This window comes from Notolabrus celidotus, chromosome 10 (genome assembly GCF_009762535.1).
Source record: "Notolabrus celidotus isolate fNotCel1 chromosome 10, fNotCel1.pri, whole genome shotgun sequence".
Lineage (NCBI taxonomy): Eukaryota > Metazoa > Chordata > Actinopteri > Labriformes > Labridae > Notolabrus > Notolabrus celidotus.
In genome coordinates this window covers 22,703,779-22,723,433 of record NC_048281.1, presented here as the reverse complement: position 1 = coordinate 22,723,433, position 19,655 = coordinate 22,703,779, and the positions used below count along the sequence as shown (strand labels likewise).

The 19,655-nt window shown below is 39.6% G+C and overlaps 1 protein-coding gene across 1 annotated transcript in view; it reads right to left on the bottom strand.

The window, feature by feature from the left end:
- Nucleotides 1-16,010, bottom strand: part of agpat3 (1-acylglycerol-3-phosphate O-acyltransferase 3) — a 28,252-nt gene extending 12,242 nt beyond the window's left edge. Inside the window, exon 1 of the mRNA XM_034693300.1 lies at nt 15,773-16,010. The gene's annotated coding sequence lies outside the window, so the exon portion shown is untranslated. The remainder of the gene's footprint in view (nt 1-15,772) is intronic.
- Nucleotides 16,011-19,655: the final 3,645 nt, after the last annotated feature.

The following is a 19,655-nucleotide window of genomic DNA, read 5'->3' as shown; positions in this document are numbered from 1 at the left end:
TTCAATCGCTGTGAAACACTTTGGGTTGCATTTGATTTGTATGAAAGGTGCTATATAAATAAAGTTTGATTGATTGATTGATTGAGACTCCATTTATACATATCAGGATAAACATGATTCTGTGTTTCTGGATTGCTAGTTAGCATAGTTATTTGTTTGATTGTATACTGTAGTTTTAATGTGAACATGAAATTTGCTTCAGTTAACAGTAATTTCAAATGTCACCAATATTCACCTCTTCATATTGAATCTCTATCACTGTGATTTAATCATAAGCAAGGCGTGTAACAAACTATTCTTAACTACACACAGTGTAAACTGGGTTCTGAATTTCAGCAGTTAAAATTATGTATTTTAGTCAAAGTTGATTCAACTGAGGATGGATACAGAAAACACATTTACAGCCACAAAAGTCGCCAGTGTTTCAGTATAAAGTGTTACCCTGTTAACAAGTGGCTGTCAGCGAAATGTGCCTCTCACATGCAGTTAGATTCCCATTAAAAGTCATGTCTGATTAGTTCATTTTGTATTATGATAAAAAATACACACATGCATTCCCGAGGACTCTCTTGATGTTTCAGTCACTGACATGTCTGACTCGAAGTCGCCAGTTAGCATTGTCACTCTTAACACCAAGACACTGGTTTGTTCGGAAATGGCCATGATCCTGTCAGAATTCTGTAGAACTTGAGTCTGCAGTGGAGTATTGATGCTGAAACCTGCCTAGCAAACAACCCGATGATTTGATGTTATAAAAGCTTTAATTCAGTCTTTATGGCCAATGTGTCTGAATAAATGCTTCCGTTGACAAAACACGTGTGCATCTTTTTTATGATGGTTTTTTATTTTGATTACAAAACTTTCAGTGTTGTTCCAGTCCCAATTTTTCTTAAACATGGCGTAAAATATTAAAAAAAAACATATTTTTTAATGGAATTATGACATTTTTCTGTTTCAACATCCATCTTCAATTAAATACAGGGTTGAAATTATTTGCAAATGATACAGATCTGTCAATATCAACATTTTACACTGTGTTCCAACTTTTTTGAAAATGTTAGGACTTGTGCCTCCTAAAGGGATTCTGTTTTTAACATTTTCTCCCACTACAGTAACTTTACGACCAAGGGTGAAAAAACCTTTGGCAGTGTCTCCAATTTATTTCTGATGTGTCAACTCCGCACAGTAGGGCTCTGAAACTTGTGCAATGAAACATTTAGGTCCGGTTCTTTCACTTAAAGAAAAATACATAGAAAAAACGTTTTTATTCATCTAAACAGAAAGATTAGAAATATTATTTTAATTGAATTTGTGTAATGAATACTTACAGATTAACCAACTTTATTATCTGCGCTTTTGCTGCAAAACCAGCAGAATACAACAGATTTTGCAAGATTTAAGGACCAGGCATTATTAAAGACCATGTGCCATCACACACCTGTCGCTCTTGCCTGATGTGCAGCAGGATCTGCCTGTGCACCAGCTGTTACTGTACTGTTTTGGGGGATTTTTCCACAGGACCAAGAAAATATCAACATTTTCTCCAGGCCTGATGAGTGTGTGAAGTTTGGTGAGTTTTTGCATGTAAATTCGGGGTTTATTGAGGATGCCAAGACAATAATAATAATATATCATCTTTAGGGTTTCAATAGGGCCTCGTCGCCACTACGTGTCGGTGCTCGGGCCCTAAAAATGCCATCCAGCATTGGATCATCCTTAAATGCTGTGTCATCATTAATCTCTCACCGTACCAATGATCTGCTGAAACTTTCAATGTTTTTTACTTGAAGCAAATAGGAAAATGGGAGACTAGGGTAGGGTTTCATCACTTTCTGATTGCATAAGTTCCTGTAATGCAATGCTGTTATAACTGCATGGCCATATATGTAATGTTTAGATCTCAAATGTGGGGCCCTCAGTGCTATAACTCCAGAGTTGTTGCCCTTTATACCAGTGCAGTTTTTCTTTTTTCCCCTTTACTTCTGTCGTATCTTAACAGCCCGTGATGTGTAGATGTAGAATGAACTTCGTGACACTGGCCATCTTGGATAGTAATCAGATTTATTACAATCAAACAGCATCAGCATCAGTAACAAGCATCGCGACTGCTTGGAGGACGACCGGGCCAGATGAAGTCGCCTGCCTTCTGTCTTCACGTGCTGGCTTAAATACTATGGAGGTGTACTCAAATTAGAATGAGGGTGTTTTCCTAACACACCCAAATATGGACTCTTCAACACAAGTTTAACATTAGCTGCTTTTATGAGCGCCTTGTTCTGAGTATTTGACAGAGAAGTCAGCTGTCATTGTCAACCATATATTTGCCTAGGTCAAAGGTGATCTTTTTTAAGCCCTCCCCAGAGACACCCGGAGCCACTGTGCCGTAACACATTCTGTTGGACAAAATTGAGTAAACATGAGATACTTCACTTCCCAAAGACTTAGCCTCTCAGGTGTACTCTTTTTATACCCAAAAATGTTACCAACCTGTTGCCTGTTAATCTAATTAATTGTGAGATATTCCATCAGGTATTTTCCAGTCTTGTGTTACTACTATCCCAGCTTTTGTGAAACGTATTACTGCTAGCATAAATACTTTAAAATGAAAAGTGTCATTTCACCATAGCTTGTAGGTGTTTATTCTCATTTCACTCTGCAGCTTGTTAACCTTCTCCACTCCAAATATTTTATTACATATATCCATACAACGCATGTTTCACGTGTCACCTCTTCAGGTCGGAAAATCTGGAATTCTGAATAAATTCAGATGACTCACATCCCTGTTTCATGGATAACTTAATACTGAACCTTGTCATATGTAATGTGATTTGAAATAGATCAAAGAAACTGAGCATTTTATGAAGAAGGGCAGGCTAATGAGCAGCCTGTGTGTACCTTTACAGCTCCTGTTTGTCCTGAGCTGTTGAGTATAACTGCATATGGTCCAAATTTTTCATCTTGAGCACTCTGGCTGCCTTCTCCTATAAGTTATTTTGCTTGTATATCAATCAAAACTTGTAATTATGATCTTTCTCATGAAATTAAAACTTCATATTTGTAAAATTACTTATTCTTGTAAGTTTATGACTTTCTTCTGTTGACACAAGGACTTGATTCTTCTGTGTTTTTTCATCCTCAATGTGAACCTTATTCTCATTATACCCTTTAGAGTTGCACCCAAAGATAATTACAACGCTGCGGGTTGTTTGTACATCTTTAAACAATCTCCGGGACAGTTCTAAAACCATGATATAACAATGGTTGTAGAGCTGGGCGATATTGAAAAATATGTTATCACGATAACATTTTTCTTATCAGTCGATAATTATCACGATAAATATGAAATCGTTATTCCATTTAAATTTAAAGGCATTTTTTTTGGTCCTAAATGTAAGATGAAGACGGTTGGTTAGCTTGTGTCTGGATTTAGTTCTCTGATAAACTTCTTGAATCCCTCATTTTTGATGGTGCTTTGACAGGGGGTGTAATTACAGGTTTAAATGTATCAAATTTTCATTGAACATTTGTTATATTTGTATTGAGAAAAATTATATTACAAATAATTACCATTATCGAATTATCGCGCAGCCCTAAATGGTTGTCTTACATAACTGCGTCAAGGGGGCACTATTTTGGAGTTAATTTAGCAAGTTGGGAGGTTAACCTTGTGGAATTGAAATGCTTAAAAGAAATCAAAGCAGACCTGCCTTCCAGCCTGATCCGTATCTTTGGCAAAAAGTGTAGTTTAAAGCATGTAGGTTGCTAGCTTGGAGGCTGCAGGCTGGGTAATGATAGGGATTTTAAAGTTATTAACAATATTGCAGATGGAGGAACTCTGTCTCAAATAGGTGGCAGACTTAAATGCACAGTCCATGCCCTTTGAATCAAGCTATGCACCAAACTGATTTCCTTTTACAAACATAAGATCTCATTACACAATTTACTGGCTGATACCCTCTGTCTGTTTGTTCATTGTCACTGTACCACTGGTACCAGAATGATTCAAATACTTATTAAGTGACAATTACAATGAATGGGTGCCCATCAGAAGTAGCACTGATTGCTTAGCATTAAATGCTGGTACACACATCTGCCCCAAAGCCCACAAAATGTAGGTCAAGCCAGCTTAAAGCTATTCTGAATTCCAATAAATGTTCCAAATGTAATATTTCTCTTACAAATCTGAGTGTCAATCTGTGGACATGGAAGCCATTGTATACTAGATCTCCACTGACATTGTTTAACATCCTTTTCATTCATTACATTTTCTTATAACGGCATTGTCACCATGAGAGTATTTGGCCAAAGGACGCATCAAATATATTGTGAATGCATCTAACAGAGAGTTTCAATCTTTCAGCTTCAGATAAAGTCTGAACATACATGAGGAATATATCCCTTGATCATAACTAGAGCGGAAACATTTCCTTGAATAACTCGAGAACTAAAAATATGAGGAAAATGATTTGCCTTCACACTTTGTTTCAATACAGAAAAGTATAAAGCATGCGGTGTAATCCATGGTTATTTCTGTGGCCCAATGCGCATGCTTCCGCTGATGCTCTAATACGGAAGAAGAAAATAGCAAGCAACAAAAAGAGCTGACACCTCAGCAGAAACATCCAGAGTATGGGATCACTTCAAGTTGAAACAAATAGTTAGAGAATTGAGAATTGTTGCACACACAATATTTCTTATTCAGTGCTTAGACTGTGTCAGCAAACCAGCGAAAAAATCAACTTATTGGTTTGATGTTAAACAACAGAGGACAGACAAAAGCACAGTGACTGTGTCACACCAACACAACGGCCCACACATTCATATTCACTCATTGTTTGTTCTTCCGATATAAATGTCTTAATATTATTTTTTTAGTTGACCACAAACATACAGTACTAAACAGGCAAATATGATCCATTGCAATATCTTCTCGACATTTAAACACAAAATAAATCAGCCTTGATGCAAAGGTAACAGAATCTTACATGTATATCCAGAGAACTTCAGGTCAGCCTCTTGAGAGAACATAAAAATGTTTCCCAACCTCTGGAGTGAAGACACACGCGTGTTGAAATACTGCCACGTGCTGCTTGTGTGTAATCTATTCTCTGATTAAAAGTTCAAACATCCAGTTGTCTTTACTATATGCCACAAAATCGACCTTTGTCTCTACTGGGAGTGGGTGACTAGGAAGCTACACTGTTCCACATTTTACTTGAGGCTCCTCCCGTTACATATTTTGGGATGTTTGCAGGCTTAAAAACGTTTTAATCAAAGAGGGAAGGGTAAGAAGAGTATTAATAATAAATACAAGGGAAACGGACCATCAATAGGAAGTTTATTTAAAAAAGTTAGTGCAGTGTTTTTCACAGAACAGCAGTGTACTTGTGGCGGTGATGTGGAGGCAATGAGGGGAGGGGTTTAACTTAAAGATTTCAAGAAAAAAACTCCATAAAACTGCCCAAAACTGGTTTGTAACACAAAAGTTCACTTAAGATATTTCTTGGTCTCCAGCAACAACCTTTTGGATAATGTTAGAAAATCTCTAAATACTTGTTGTTTAATATTTGGCACCATCACAGCCAGGAAACTTTTAACACCAAACATTAGTTTTGATGATATTCTGTGCACTGATTCAAAAAACTGTATAAAATGTGGATGTAGTCTCAGTCAGTAGTCTCAGCCCATCAATAGCAGTTGACATATTGAAAATGCTGACTCAACCTTACTGTTGGTCGAGTTGACCCTGCTCCTAAGTATGCAAAACTCATAATAATATTATCTTCAAACTGGTAAATGGACTGGATATATATAAAGCCTTCTCTAGTCTTCTGACCCCTCAATGCACTTTTACATTACATGTCACTTTAAACAGTTCACACCACATTCATATAGTGATGACAGAGGCTGCTATGCCACATTGGACATTACACATTGGTGGCACAGCTACTGGGGCAGTTTGGTTTTACAAATTGTATTTCCCAAAATACACAAATACACAAACACACAGAGTGACAAGTGATTGTCTAGATCATTGCTTGTAGGCAGCAATCTTATAGGAAAGTAAATAATAAAATGCTCAGTGTCATACTTGGATGGCAGAAAATACCACTTGGTCAGCCTGTCCAAGTATTGTCTATGTGAGGGTATAAGTGAATAAATATGCTATTACAGAGTGAAATCACTCAATTGAAACAATTACAGCTTATACAGAAAAGGCATGTGTGAAATACTATTATCTGCTGGTGAATATGTTTTTACAAGCTCTCCCGTTTTGACATAAAATATAAATATCGCAGACGATAATGCTAATTTAATTATGGCGGCCAAAATCGTGATCACGATTAAAATTTGATTAATTGTGTAGCCTTAAGTGGGGGCATATTTTAAGTGCGATGAACACATGTTCATACAGGACATCATGGCATTAATACCCCGGTCAAGAGTTGATCAAAACTACAAACTAATAAACATCTTACAAAATTTGCTGTCCAATGTATAACCAAACTAGGATAGATCAAGGTGATTTATTAAACTAGCATTACCCAGCAGCTGGTTGTGGATTTGTTACAGACCCGGGGAAGAAAATCATCACTGAAAATGAAAATGAAAATGAAAAAGATGTATGGAGGCACTTGAGAATTTGTACCAGCAGCACACTTGTTGCAAACAAGTGACCTAGTTTTCACTTCACCTTTCAACCAACTCAGCCTGTCACTGGTATGGATTTGACAGATCAGACGCACAGTAGGCTTGGGTATCAAGAACCAGTTCCAACTTTGAACCGTTTTTGAGATTTGTTGATTTGATAAGGCACATGCATCTCAGCTCCCCTTTTCAGTTCCTGAATCTTCAGAGTTAAACCTCAGTGTGAATTTTAGAGTTCACAGAAGGTTTTCTTATCTACCAGGACATGCTGTGTGGGCGTTACATTTCATCACTTTTGACGCAGCACGTCAACAAAGTCTTGAAACGAGGATCAGGGCGGACTGAATCAAGCGATCTAAAGCTTGGCTAAGCTGCACTAAAAGTGTTATTGACACAGGAAGGGAGGGAACATGTCCGTTACGATATGTACGTCAACATGGCGTGAGCTTGAGGGAAATTTGTCTTTGATGTGCTGCGGTCATAAAAACATCCTCACTGCATCTGTAGTAACATTTCATCCCACACGGATACAAAACTCTGCTCCCTGTTACCATGAAGGGCCAGAGGAACAAAATAAAAATGGAGGAGCGCCACAGTGCAGCAGCAAGATTTGGTGTAGGGGGGGGGGACACCTCTTTGCCATTGTTTAGTCACAAGTGTTTAGGTATGTGAAATGCACTACATAAGTTGATATTAGGGCTGAACGATATGGAAAAATTTCAAATCGATATATTCATGCCAGATATCTCGATATCGATACGATATGACTATAGGCTCAGTGAAAACTAAGCATTTTTCAGAATTCTCTCTCTCTCTCTCTCTCACACTCACACTCACACAAAAAGGTTGTTGGAGAATATCTATCATCATTTTTCAATAACAAAATGAACACTGCCATCTTTAATATTACTACATTTTATTTATCAAGGGGCCGTGTACAATATTGAACATAAATGTTGCCACTTGATGCATTGTACCAGAGTTAGCTTGGCAGGTCACAATTAAAACTAGGGATGTCCTGATTCCTGATCTCAACTATTGGAATTGGAGCCGATCTGGGCATTGCAAATATTCAATATTTAAAAATCGGATCAGGATCGAGGGCCAAAAAAGCTGATCGGGGGCCCTGCTGAAAACTATTTTAATGATTATTCGTTTGCTAGGTGCGTTTCTCTCTGTGCATAATTGTTGTAGACTTATGTTTTGCTAATATTACAGTCTAAACTTGAACACAATTATTTTTTTTAAGAAGAAGTTCCTCACAGAAGTTTTTGAAGGTTGACAAAGTGCCTGCAGTTTTGTCACATTTCTCTCATCACACCTGACAATAATGCTTGCTCTTTCTTTTGTTAGCGGGCAGTTATCAAACACTTTTTAGTGGGGCTACAGCTGCTGTGGTGATTGTACCGTGTTACAGCAAGGGAAAAAATAACGGAGGAATACATTCTTAAGATGAGATAATTGTGTATGCAGGAGCTATTTAAGGATTTGAAAATCATGACTTGTCCCTACAACCAGTCATTCTTGTCGTTGTGGACCCCAACACAAAGCACCAAAGATTAGAGATGGGACATGATCTTTCAATATTCGTTCAAGGGTTAATGTGAATATTATCTCATTTTAAAAGTAAAGATTGTCACCGTTTTCACCATTGCCTTGTTGTGATACGGTATTCCTGCCAGATGGTGGCTATAGAGTGTCTTAAAGCTAGCCATATTAAGTAACAGGACAAGAGGAATGCTAACTGCATTATATAGCAAAAGAAGAAAACATTAGCGACAGTCGCTGCAATTTGCTCTGTTTCTGAATCTCACACCACTACACGTGTATTTCCAGAGACTGAGCATGGCTTTAACATGTAAACACCAAGCAGCAACCTCCGGTCTCAAACTATGAAGCCCATGCGGAAGTGTTATAAACTGCAATTTATCGAGAATCCACTTGGAGGGTGGCTGCAGAAACACTGGAAACCACATAGACCCCAATTCAAAAAAGATGATCTTTGCAGCATTAATAAACATGTTTACAGCCTGGTTCAAAAAACGGCTTGGCCCTATAGCCAAGTTCTTTATCGGCACACACTGTACGGAGGGGAAATTTTTTGTAACACGACAGTTCAGAAGATATTGAGATTACGAGTTTTTGCCCAAATGAGGACATCACTGACTTGACTCCCGGACGGGAACACATAGCTGTTGGCTAGGAGGCTCAAACTCCTCCCCTTTAGGTCACACTATGCCTGGTTTAGTTCCGCATTTCCAGTACGGCCGCCGCCGCCGATTGGCTTATAAACAGCGCTCAGGATCTGATGGGCAACGTCACGGACACTACGTCCATATTTTATACAGTCTATGGTTCTTTAACAGGACAGGTGTGTGTGTGCACGGGGGGGATTATTTCGAATAATTGCCGAATAGATGCCAATGATTATCAAATTATCGCCCAGCCATATATTGAATAGTATTTTGGCTTGAAATGCCCATCCCTACTTCAGATATAATAATTTCATCACATTATTCAACTGCGCAAACTAGACATTTCCCCAGCAGTGTGGTGGTTTAACAAGACCTCATGGGTTCTTCTGTTAAATCCTCATATTAAAAAAAAAAAAAAATTCAGAGAGACAACATTGGGCACGTTTATGCAAACATCCTGTGGAGGTGAGAACTCCATGTGGGTGCAGGGACCACCTGGCACACAACAGATTAGTGAAGCTGACTGGGTTAAAGCTGCTTAAAACCAGACTGATGTCTCTGCTCTTCATTACTTGAGCTACCTGTACGGGATTCCTCTTCCTTACCTAGACAATCTGAACATTTAAGAAATAGTTCTTCATTATCCAAACACAACTGGCATATCCGCTAACAAATGTTCATTTATTTCCTGAAGTCTCTGACACAGGAAGTACTCAAAAAGAGACAAAAGCTTAATACTCACACAGCTCAGTATCTTTGCATTCCTTTGTCAAGTTATTTCGATAATGACAACCTCATTTGGCTCAAATCACTTACAACTGAATGATCAAAGGTCCTAAAGTGCCATTCCATTTTTGTGTCTTCACAAGCCCGTGATACCCATGCCACCATTCCCTCCATTTAACTTACCAGTAGACATAGTAGGCCATTGCCATGACCACCAATGCCCCACATATCCCTGTGAAGATCATCACAGCGCTTTGGTTCAGCATTTTGGCTCCTGGTGGTTCACCAAAAAATTAATCCAGAATAAAAATGGAAAAAAGGTCTGCAGATAGCAGCGGACAATCACAGGGCCTTTTGCTTCATAGCCATGCTAATCCTGCAGTGAGGACGAGGAGGATTATGGTGATGACAGCAAGAACAGAACTAAATCCCAGATTCAGTTGGAAGAATTTCCTAATCAGAGCAAGGGTTAAATCAAGATCTAGGATTTCCTACAAAAAAAAGTCCAAAAGCCCCTTGTGGATTCTTGCTAGAGTCAACCAGTGAGGGCTAGGAAGTCCGAAAGAGGGCTCACTTCTGGAAGCAGGGATGCACACATGTACTGTAAGCAGCGTCTTACTTGCATTCCCATTCCCTAATCCAGTGGATCAGATTAGCGCTGATTAGCAGGCTATGGGCACCCTGGATATGTCACATTAAATTAACGTTAACAAAAAAGAAGGCTGGGCCCACCCCATCCAGGTTTAACAGACCAGCATCTGTTGCGCAAAAGGAACCAACCAAAACGTAGAAATTCTTGCATTACCTTGCCATTGGCTACACTAAGCATTAAGCAGAAGTGATGACCTTAAAGTGAGTTGATAGTTTCCTTAAGCAACCCTTTCAATGTGTGTTGCCAAGCTGTGCTCTCTGTGTCTTTGAACAAGGGTAGTTAGAGGTGAATTATCCCTAAACAAGAAAAGCAGTGGATAGCATTATCCATCCTTGTTCTCACTATCTTTCTGAGAGTAACTATGGTACTGAAAATGATTTAGAAGAGAACAATATTTCTCAGGATGACAGTTGAGGCAGAACTGGACAAGTGGGCACACCAACAAACGCCTGTGGGTTCCTATGCATAGCTCATGTCAAATTCTGTTTAGACAAGCCAGCAGAGGGTGTATAAATAAACACAAGGGTTTACTGAAGCAAATAGGTCAAAGGTAAGAGTACAGTCCTGAGGCCTTGCCATGAGGTGACAAAACCAAACATAGAAATAAAATGACTTTGTAATAGCTGCACTGGAAGGTCATTTATGTTCCAAAGCATTACAGTCTCTCTATCTTTCTCATGGCACCACTTACTAGCAGCTTTTCTAATACAGATATTAGCTAAGCATGTGTGTGAGATTATACACAACACTTGTAGCTGGTTCCCAAAGAAGACGTGAGCAGCCACAGAACCATTTGATTCCCATTCTACGATGATCATAAACAAGTGCACACACAGGCCAGAAAGCAAGAACAAACAGAGGAGAGGGTTTTTCCTGGCTCAGAATGAGGCTAACAAACCATGTGCACACACTAGCATACTTGTTCAACCAAACATATTTATAGGCAACATATTTCAGTTAATAACGGTGTACTGCGGGTAAGGTTGCAAAATTCCAGGAGTTTTCAAAGTTGGAAACTTTGCATGGGAATTAACGGGAATTTATGGGAGTTAACAGTTTTTGTTCTTCAATGAAATAACTGATTGTTCAATAAAATATTTAACACTTGATAAAGTTTTACTTACAAAAAAATCTGTTTTAATTGAATTATTTTGGATTGGTGTCTGCTTATAACAAAACAAATATTTATGACTGAATATGATACCTTTCCATTAAATTAACCTCAATTCCCAGTTAACTCCCATAAATTCCCATCCATCCATTCATCTTCTTCCGCTTATCTGGGTCCGGGTCGCGGGGGCAGCAGCCTCAGCAGGGAAGCCCAGACACTCCTCTCCCGGCCACTTCCACCAGCTCTTCTGGGAGGATACCGAGGTGCTCCCAGGCCAGCTGAGAGACATAGTCTCGCCAGCACAGGGCGGCCCCAGTGATGAGCGAGCCCACCACCAAATCCACCGGTTCTGGTTCCTCCTCAGAATGCATGCTGGTCGAATTGAGGAGATCCTCGAAGTATTCCTTCCACCGCCCGACTATACTCTCCGTCAAGGTCAGCAGCTCCCCATCCACACTGTAAACAGTGCGAACAAAGGGCCGCTTCCCCTTCCTAAGCCATTGGACAGTTTGCCAGAACCTCTTCGAGGCCGACTGAAAGTCTTCCTCCATGGCCTCACCAAACCTCTCCCACGCACGAGTTTTCGCCTTGGCGACCAACTGGGCCGCAGATCGCTTGGTCTGCCGGTACCTGTCAGCTGCCTCCAGAGTCCCACAAGCCAGCCACGACCTGTAGGACTCCTTCTTCAGCTTGATGACCTGTAGGACTCCTTCTTCAGCTTGACGGCACCCTTCACCTCTGGTGTCCACCAGCAGGTTCGGGGATTACCACCATGACTAGCACCAGCAGCCTTGCGACCGCAGCTCCGGACAGCCGCCTCGGCAATGGCAGCGTTGAACCAGGCCCATTCCGACTCCATGTCCCCCGCCACCCCCGGGACGCGGTCAAAGCTGTGCCGGAGGTGGGAGTTGAAAACCAGCCTGACAGAGTCCTCCACTAGACGTTCCCAGCAGACCCTCACTATCCGTTTAGGTCTGCCAGGTCTGTCCGGCATCCTCCCCCGCCACCTGATCCAACTCGTGTTCGTTATGGACAAACTGTGACTAGCACAGAAGTCCAGCAACTGAACACCGCTCGAGTTCAGATCAGGCAGTCCGTTCCTCCCAATCACGCCCCTCCAGGTCATGCTGTCATTGCCCACGTGAGCATTGAAGTCCCCCAGTAGGACAATGGAGTCCAGTCGGGGCGCCTTCCAGCACCTGTCCCAAAGACTCCAAAAAGGGTACTCAGAACTGCTGTTCGGTGCATAAGCACAGACAACAGTCAGGACCCATTCCGCAGGGAAACAACCCTTTCGTCCACCAGGGAAAACTCCAACACACAGACAGAGATCTGGGGAGCTATGAGCAAGCCCACACCAGCCCTCCGCCTCTCACCCGGAGCAACTCCAGCAAAGAAGAGAGTCCAACCCCTCTCGAGAAGGTTGGTTCCAGAACCCGAGCGGTGCGTAGAGGTGAGCCCAACTATATCTAGCCGGTATCTCTTAGCCTCCCGCACCAACTCAGGCTCCTTCCCCACCAGAGAGGGGACGTTCCATGTCCCAAAAGCCAGTTTCCGTAACCGAGGATCGGACCGCCAAGGCCCCCGCCTTTGGCCGCCGCCCAATCCACAATGCACCGGACCCCTGTGAGTCCCCCTGCGGGTGGTGAGTCCATAATTTCCAATTTGGAATATTTCTAAAATTCCCCAGCTTAACTTCCCATGGAAATTTGCTGGAAACTTTCCAGAAATTTATCGGACATTTTCCACCCCTTTGCAACCCTAACTACGGAAAGGATTCAATACAATACAAAATGTTAATTTGCAGAGTTGAAAGCATTTTCTTTTTAACATTTTTTCTGGGATGCGGTTGTGAGTATCCTCCCCCAGGAAACTTTGTGCGTCAAACACTTAATTACTTGTATTTGGTGTCTATTCACTCACCAGTTTGTCAGAAAATTTTATTTATTTTCTTAAAGGAACACATACTTCAGGTACATTATAATGCCTGATGGTCCCATGGTGAAAGAGACAAAGAAGTTTGCCTCTTCACCTTAATTAAAGCAAGAATAACTATATGTTTATGAAATTTCACATGGTGCATCAAAATAAGTATTGAGGGTTTGATGCTCAAAATTGTGTTTTATGTTTACATATTACAGCCATGCTCAGTGCTGTGCTGTGGAATCAAGTGTGTACTAGTGTGAAATTCAGAAATGGAGAAAATCGCTGGGACTGTCGCTAATGTTTTCTTCTTCTTTTTCTATTTAATGCAGTTAGCATTCTTATTTTCCTGTTACGTAATAAGGTTAGCAAACAGCTAACAGCTCCATAGCCACTGTCTGGTAGGAATACCGTATTACAACCAGGCACCTGGGGAAACAATGAAAACTTTTACTTTTAACATGAGAAAATATTCGGAGCAACTCTTCGATTTTTACTAAGTGAACGAATATTCGAAAACCATTGCTCATCCCTACTGTGCAACTGTCAATGTCATGCTTTGTAGCCACTATGTGATTTCAAAAATATAAAAAAAAACCCAATTATTAACATTCTCTGCAGCTATTTCTAGACAAAGTGATGTAGTAATGTTGTAAAAAGTGTATCTGTAAATCTGTTTCATAAAGTGATATAAAGTGATAACACTAAAAAGGGAGTAGTCCCACACTGCACTACTCAGATAAAAGCAGATAACTCGCACAGACATCTCAAAGTCCTTTAGGACAATGCCTCAACTGGAGAGGCTGATAGAGGATTCTAGTGTACTTGCAAACATTCATGTCCCTGGACTTTGAACAAGCAGCTTACTAAAACTGGTGCATTTATATTACATGTTGTATGACTGCAGCCCTTTTAAAAAGGTACAGTGAACCGTGAAAGGATTACAATCAAATGAGAGAAACAGGAAAGTTGACCGTCTCCCCAACTCCTCCCCAAGGAATTCTAATTACACAACTAATATAACTGGTGACTTTTCATCAGGCTTCCGCTTGCCTGCCTCTCTCTCCCTCAATAAATGGCATTTGGGGCTGCCAGGAGTTTCTAAATTATTTCTTAATCCATTATCAAAGTGCATTAATCTTTAATACTTCCAGCAAAGTAACTTCTCTAACAGCAGGTCAAACTTTGTAATCACACAGTGAGGCGCTAAGGTTTTACATTTGAGTGTCCCACTGTAATGAAAGAATACCAAAGAATATTTCATCATACTGTAACTGCTGTGCACTAAGGACTCAATAACCACATGGTGACAACAATCTTTAATGAACAAGTCCTCTGTAGGTTAAAGGTTAACTGAACCCGAGTTTCCACTGCATTGCATGTACCCTGGATGTTCAAAACATGCCTTTAGATAGAGCTGGGAGATATTAAAAAAAAAGATGTTACCACTATAATTTGTATCATACCAGTCGGTAACGATAATCATCACGATAAAAATCAAATCATTATTTCATTTAAATTAAAAGGCAGATTTTTGCTCCTGAGTTAAAGTTGAAGAAACCACACCATTTGTTAGTGTGTGCCTAGATTTAGTTCTCTAGATAGACAGACACTTACATAGTAATTATATCTGCAGATATTAATAACATTACATTCAGGAGTAGTGTTCACTCAAATATCACCTGCCTCTCATGTATCAGCCGCCTCCTTAGGTAATACTGAGGTTCAACCCTTACAATGACCCAGCGGTAAAGAGCCTAGACTTGAATGAACTCCAGTAACCTTGCACTGATACCACGTTTTAAAGCAGGTCAACTTGAAGCCAGAGGGCTTATATGACGTAAAGCTAGGAACTGTCAGCTTGCGGTGCAAAGGCGTTTTTTGTCTTCCTTTTTAAAGGTGAATCAAAACATGCTGTGCCACCTACCATTGCATACTATACTTCAAGAGACATTTGTAACCGGGTTGCAGAACGTGCATTTGAGTTGTAGTGCTGCATAGCTAGCCTTAAAGAGAGCTATGTAACAAACTAGCCAGAATGCACCTTGCATCCAACCAGTGACTGGGCTTAATGACACACACACACAGACTTCGAATATTTGACTTTACTTCATTAATAAAAACTGAACACAAGTTGCGCACACTCCATTCCCCGGCTAAATTAAATCAATATTCACCAGCATATCTTCCAAATGTTATGTACACAATACATAAGTTACATTTAGATAAAGGGAGCACAAACCTGAGGAAACTCAACCAAGCAGCACAAGGGCAGGGTGAGCTGCTAACGGTACGAGCTAGCATGCTAAGTTTACTGAACCGGCAGAGCTCGTTATTGTATTGCACTTTATGTACTGAGAAGGTACTGATTCGTCTGTTGTGGTTGTTATTTTGCCAACAGGGCACATTTTCCCCACATATATCACACGTGTATACGACCTGTGTCGGTTGCCACGCTATGCTAGCCAGTCAGCTAACGCTAGCAGTCCCAGTCAGTTAACGGCTCTGTAGGCTTACCTGAAAATGATTCACCCGGGAGCCTGGCAGTAGACAGATGTATTTCTTCGCAGCTGTCTGGCCTTCAGTGGGGTTAAATGACTTTGTTAACAAACCCTGCTTACTTCGACCGCCTCCTGAAACGCAATAAAAATGATTTGCGCTAATGCGATTTGCAAGAGAGCTATTGTTTGTCAGCAGAAGACCCACATTTCCTTAAAGCCCATCTGAAGGTAGCATGCCTTACATCCGGTTTCGGCCCCCCTCATTTTTCTGAATTAACGGGACTCTGCAGACTCACACTGGAAAATCCGGTTACTCTAAAGTGTAGTGTTAGTAATACCGGTTTATTATAAGAAGGTGTATTATTTATCACTTCATAGTTTATGTCATACTTGAACGGAAGAGGATTAGGACCACTGGAAAAAAAAAAACAAGGTCAAACAATTTTATTAAATTATCATTCTGAGAAAAAAAGTCAGAATTCTGACATTAGTCAAAATTATGAGAAAAAAAAAGTCAGAATTCTGAGATTAAAGTCAGAATTCTGGAATTAATCTCAGAATTCTGACTTTTTTTCTGAAAAAAAAATTAAGATCAAAAGTTTTTTTTATTATGATCATTATTCTGAGAATAAGTCAGAATTCGGACTTTTTTCTACGAATTGCGACTTTTTTTTCCTTAGAATTTTGACTTTAATCTCAGAATTCTTACTTTAATCTCAAAGTTCTGACTTTTTTCTCAGAATAATAATAAAGAAAAAATTTGACCTTAATTTTTTTTTAATTCTCTGTTGGCCCTTATCCTCTTTGGTATATTTGTTTTCTGTTTTGTATAACTAATCCCTGAAGCCAGGTTACCTTTCAGATCGTAAATATCAATCAATCAATCAGACTTTATTTTGCTTATCATACAATGGCATTGTAAAACGAAGTGCTGTACATAAAAACAACGTCAAATAGAATAAATTAAGAAAAAGTTTTTAACCGGACACTTGTCCTTAATCTCAACCTTTTTCCACTTGATGACCGTGTGATGTAATTTGATATCATCAATAGATGCTCATGTTTGAACAACCTCAAACCTCTTGAGCCCTCTGCTGGTGTTGCAGGATAGCTGCAGCATGAGTTACAATTGATAAAGTTGCAGTGATGTATCAGACTTAGGTACACGTAAACCCCATGGTTCTTTGCAGTAGTGCCCTCGCAAATTAGATAAAACATTACAAAGTGCCTTCTGCAGTGCCCTTTCATGGAAAATGTATGGAAAAGTGCCTGGATTCCCCTCAAATGCATAAAATGGTAAAAAAAAGTGCCCACTGTATGCTCCACAAATGTATAAAATGTAAATAAAAGTTCCCTCTGGATGCCCCTTAAATGTGAAAAGTACCCTCTGTAATCCCCTTAAACGTATAAGACTTTAAAAAAGTGCCCTCTGGATGCCCCTCAAATGTAAAAAACTAAAAAAAGGTGTCCTCTGGATGCCCTTCAAATGTGTACAATCTAAAGAAATAAAATAGTACCCTCTGGATACCCCTCAAATGAAAAAAACTCACAGAAGTGCCCTCCGGATTCCCTTCAAATGTAAGAAAAGTAAAAATAGTGCCTGAACTTGTTTTCCTATTTCATAATTCAATTGCCAACACGATTGGTCACAAAAACATTCACCACGATGCAGGGAATTAGGTTTTAGAAGCTCCAAAATGTTTCCTAACTCAACCTAACTTCTGTCGAGCTAGTGTGACGTAAAGGAGGCAGGCTTTGAGCCTCCTCGCCAACGGCTACAGTGTTCCCACCTATCAGTCAAGTCAGTCATGGCCTTAAATGGGCAAAACTCGTAATCTTTATATCAGATAGATAGATAGATAGATAGATAGATAGATAGATAGATAGATAGATAGATAGATAGATAGATAGATAGATAGATAGATAGATAGAAACTTTATTAATCCTTTGGGAAGGTAACACCAAAGGACAGAAAAAAACAGCACGCAGATATCAAAGATAAAAAATCACAGGTTATATATATCTTCTGAACTGTTGGGTTATAAAAAAAATCACTCCCCGTACAGTGTTGCTGATAGAGAAATTAGCTACTCAGACTTAAACAGTTTTTTTTAACCAGGCTGTAAACATGTTAGTAATGCTGCAAAGATCGTCTCTTTTGAATAGGAGTGGATGTGGTTTTCCAGTGTTTCTGCAAACAGCCTCAAGCAGATGCTCAATGAACTGCAGTTTAAAACACTTCCGTATGGGCATCATATTTTGAGACTGGAAGTTGCTGCTTGGGTAAACCCCTAATATTTACTAAGCCTGGCCCTGCAAAAGTCAGTAGCCCCATTTGGCCCTCCCAGTCCAAAAGGTCTGGCTCCACCACTGGCAGTATTTATAGCCTCTTTCCTGAAGGCCTCTTTGCTTGGTAGCTCTTGTTGGACTGACACCAGCCTCAGTCCTCCTTTGTGAAGCTCTCCCAAGTTCTTGAATCAAATTGTCTTCACAATCCTCTCCAGGATGAGGTCATCCCTGTTGCTTGTGCAATTCTGTGGCTTATCCTCCTTATGGAGGGTGTCCATGATCATCCTCTGGACAAATATCAAGTCGGCAGTCATCTCCATGATTGTGGTTGTATATTCTGAAGAGATACACTGTGTTGATTATGTTTGAATATGAATTCACTCAGAATCAAAATTAAATATTGTAATTTTGTAAGATATGTCTGTGAAGGTTCTCAGTCATCCAGGTCATGGAAATTCAAAGCTTGATCTGTAAGGCAACTGGACTGGTAGAAATTCTTGAAGATGTTTCACCTCTCCTCTGAAAGGCTTCTTCAATTCTGAACAGACCGGGGCTAGGAATTATCAGGGAGATATGGTTTTATTTTTAGGTTTTTGAGTTCTAGGCTAAAATAATCAAAATAAAACTGAAAATCACTTGAAACATTTTATTTTTTGCATGTAATGAGCCCAGAACCTATCACATATTCAATTTCTTAATTAACTGAGGAATAATATTGATGTTTTTCACAATATTCAAACTATTCAAATCATTCTTTTTAGCTGCACCTGTACATTTGACATCCCTCCAAAATCGATGGTGGATATTTACTCCCTAGTATTTATAAACTTGATTTCTTCATTAAGTGTAACAATAGGTGCTTTATGTGACTCTAATGGTGAACCAAATGCAATTTTCTGTTTCTATAGTATTTATCATAAGAGCTTTATCACTTTGGTATGTTTGTTCATAAGCCATACATACTGTACATACCTCAGCCTGGATTGGGGATAACAAGTGTCATGAGTTGATCTTTAGTTTTGATTTTTCATTGTGTTTCATGCCTTGGTTCGTCCCGTGTTTGTTGTTATAAGTTAGTTTATGTCTTCCTTGTGTTTAACGATCCATGTCTTTTGTAGTAGTCCTTTGTGTATTTTTTGTGTTTCTTAGTTAAGTCTTGTTTCCTGTTTTATTTTGTAGTTTCTGATCCATGTGTTTGCAGTTTAATTCCAATTCCTGCCCTTGTGCGTTTCCCTCTTTTTTTGATTAACCTGATTAGTTTCACCTGTGTCCTGTGTTCACACCTGTGTTAATTACTCTGTGTAATTAGTTGCTCCGTTTCCCCTGTCCCGTGTTGGATCTTTGTATGTCTTTCCTCTGTGTTCTCTGTGTGTCAGTCTTCCTTGTGTTCCTGGCGTTATTTTGGAGTTTTTTGATTTAGTTTTTGAGACATTTCAGTAGTTTTGTATGCACCTTTTGTTATTTTTTTTATTAAAACCTTTTTATTTTGTATTGTGAATGTTATCATCCCCGTCATTATTATCACAATTCATATTTTATTATATTAATCTTGTTGTATTTAATTTTACTTTATTTATTTTATTTACTCTACTTATATTATTTATTTACTT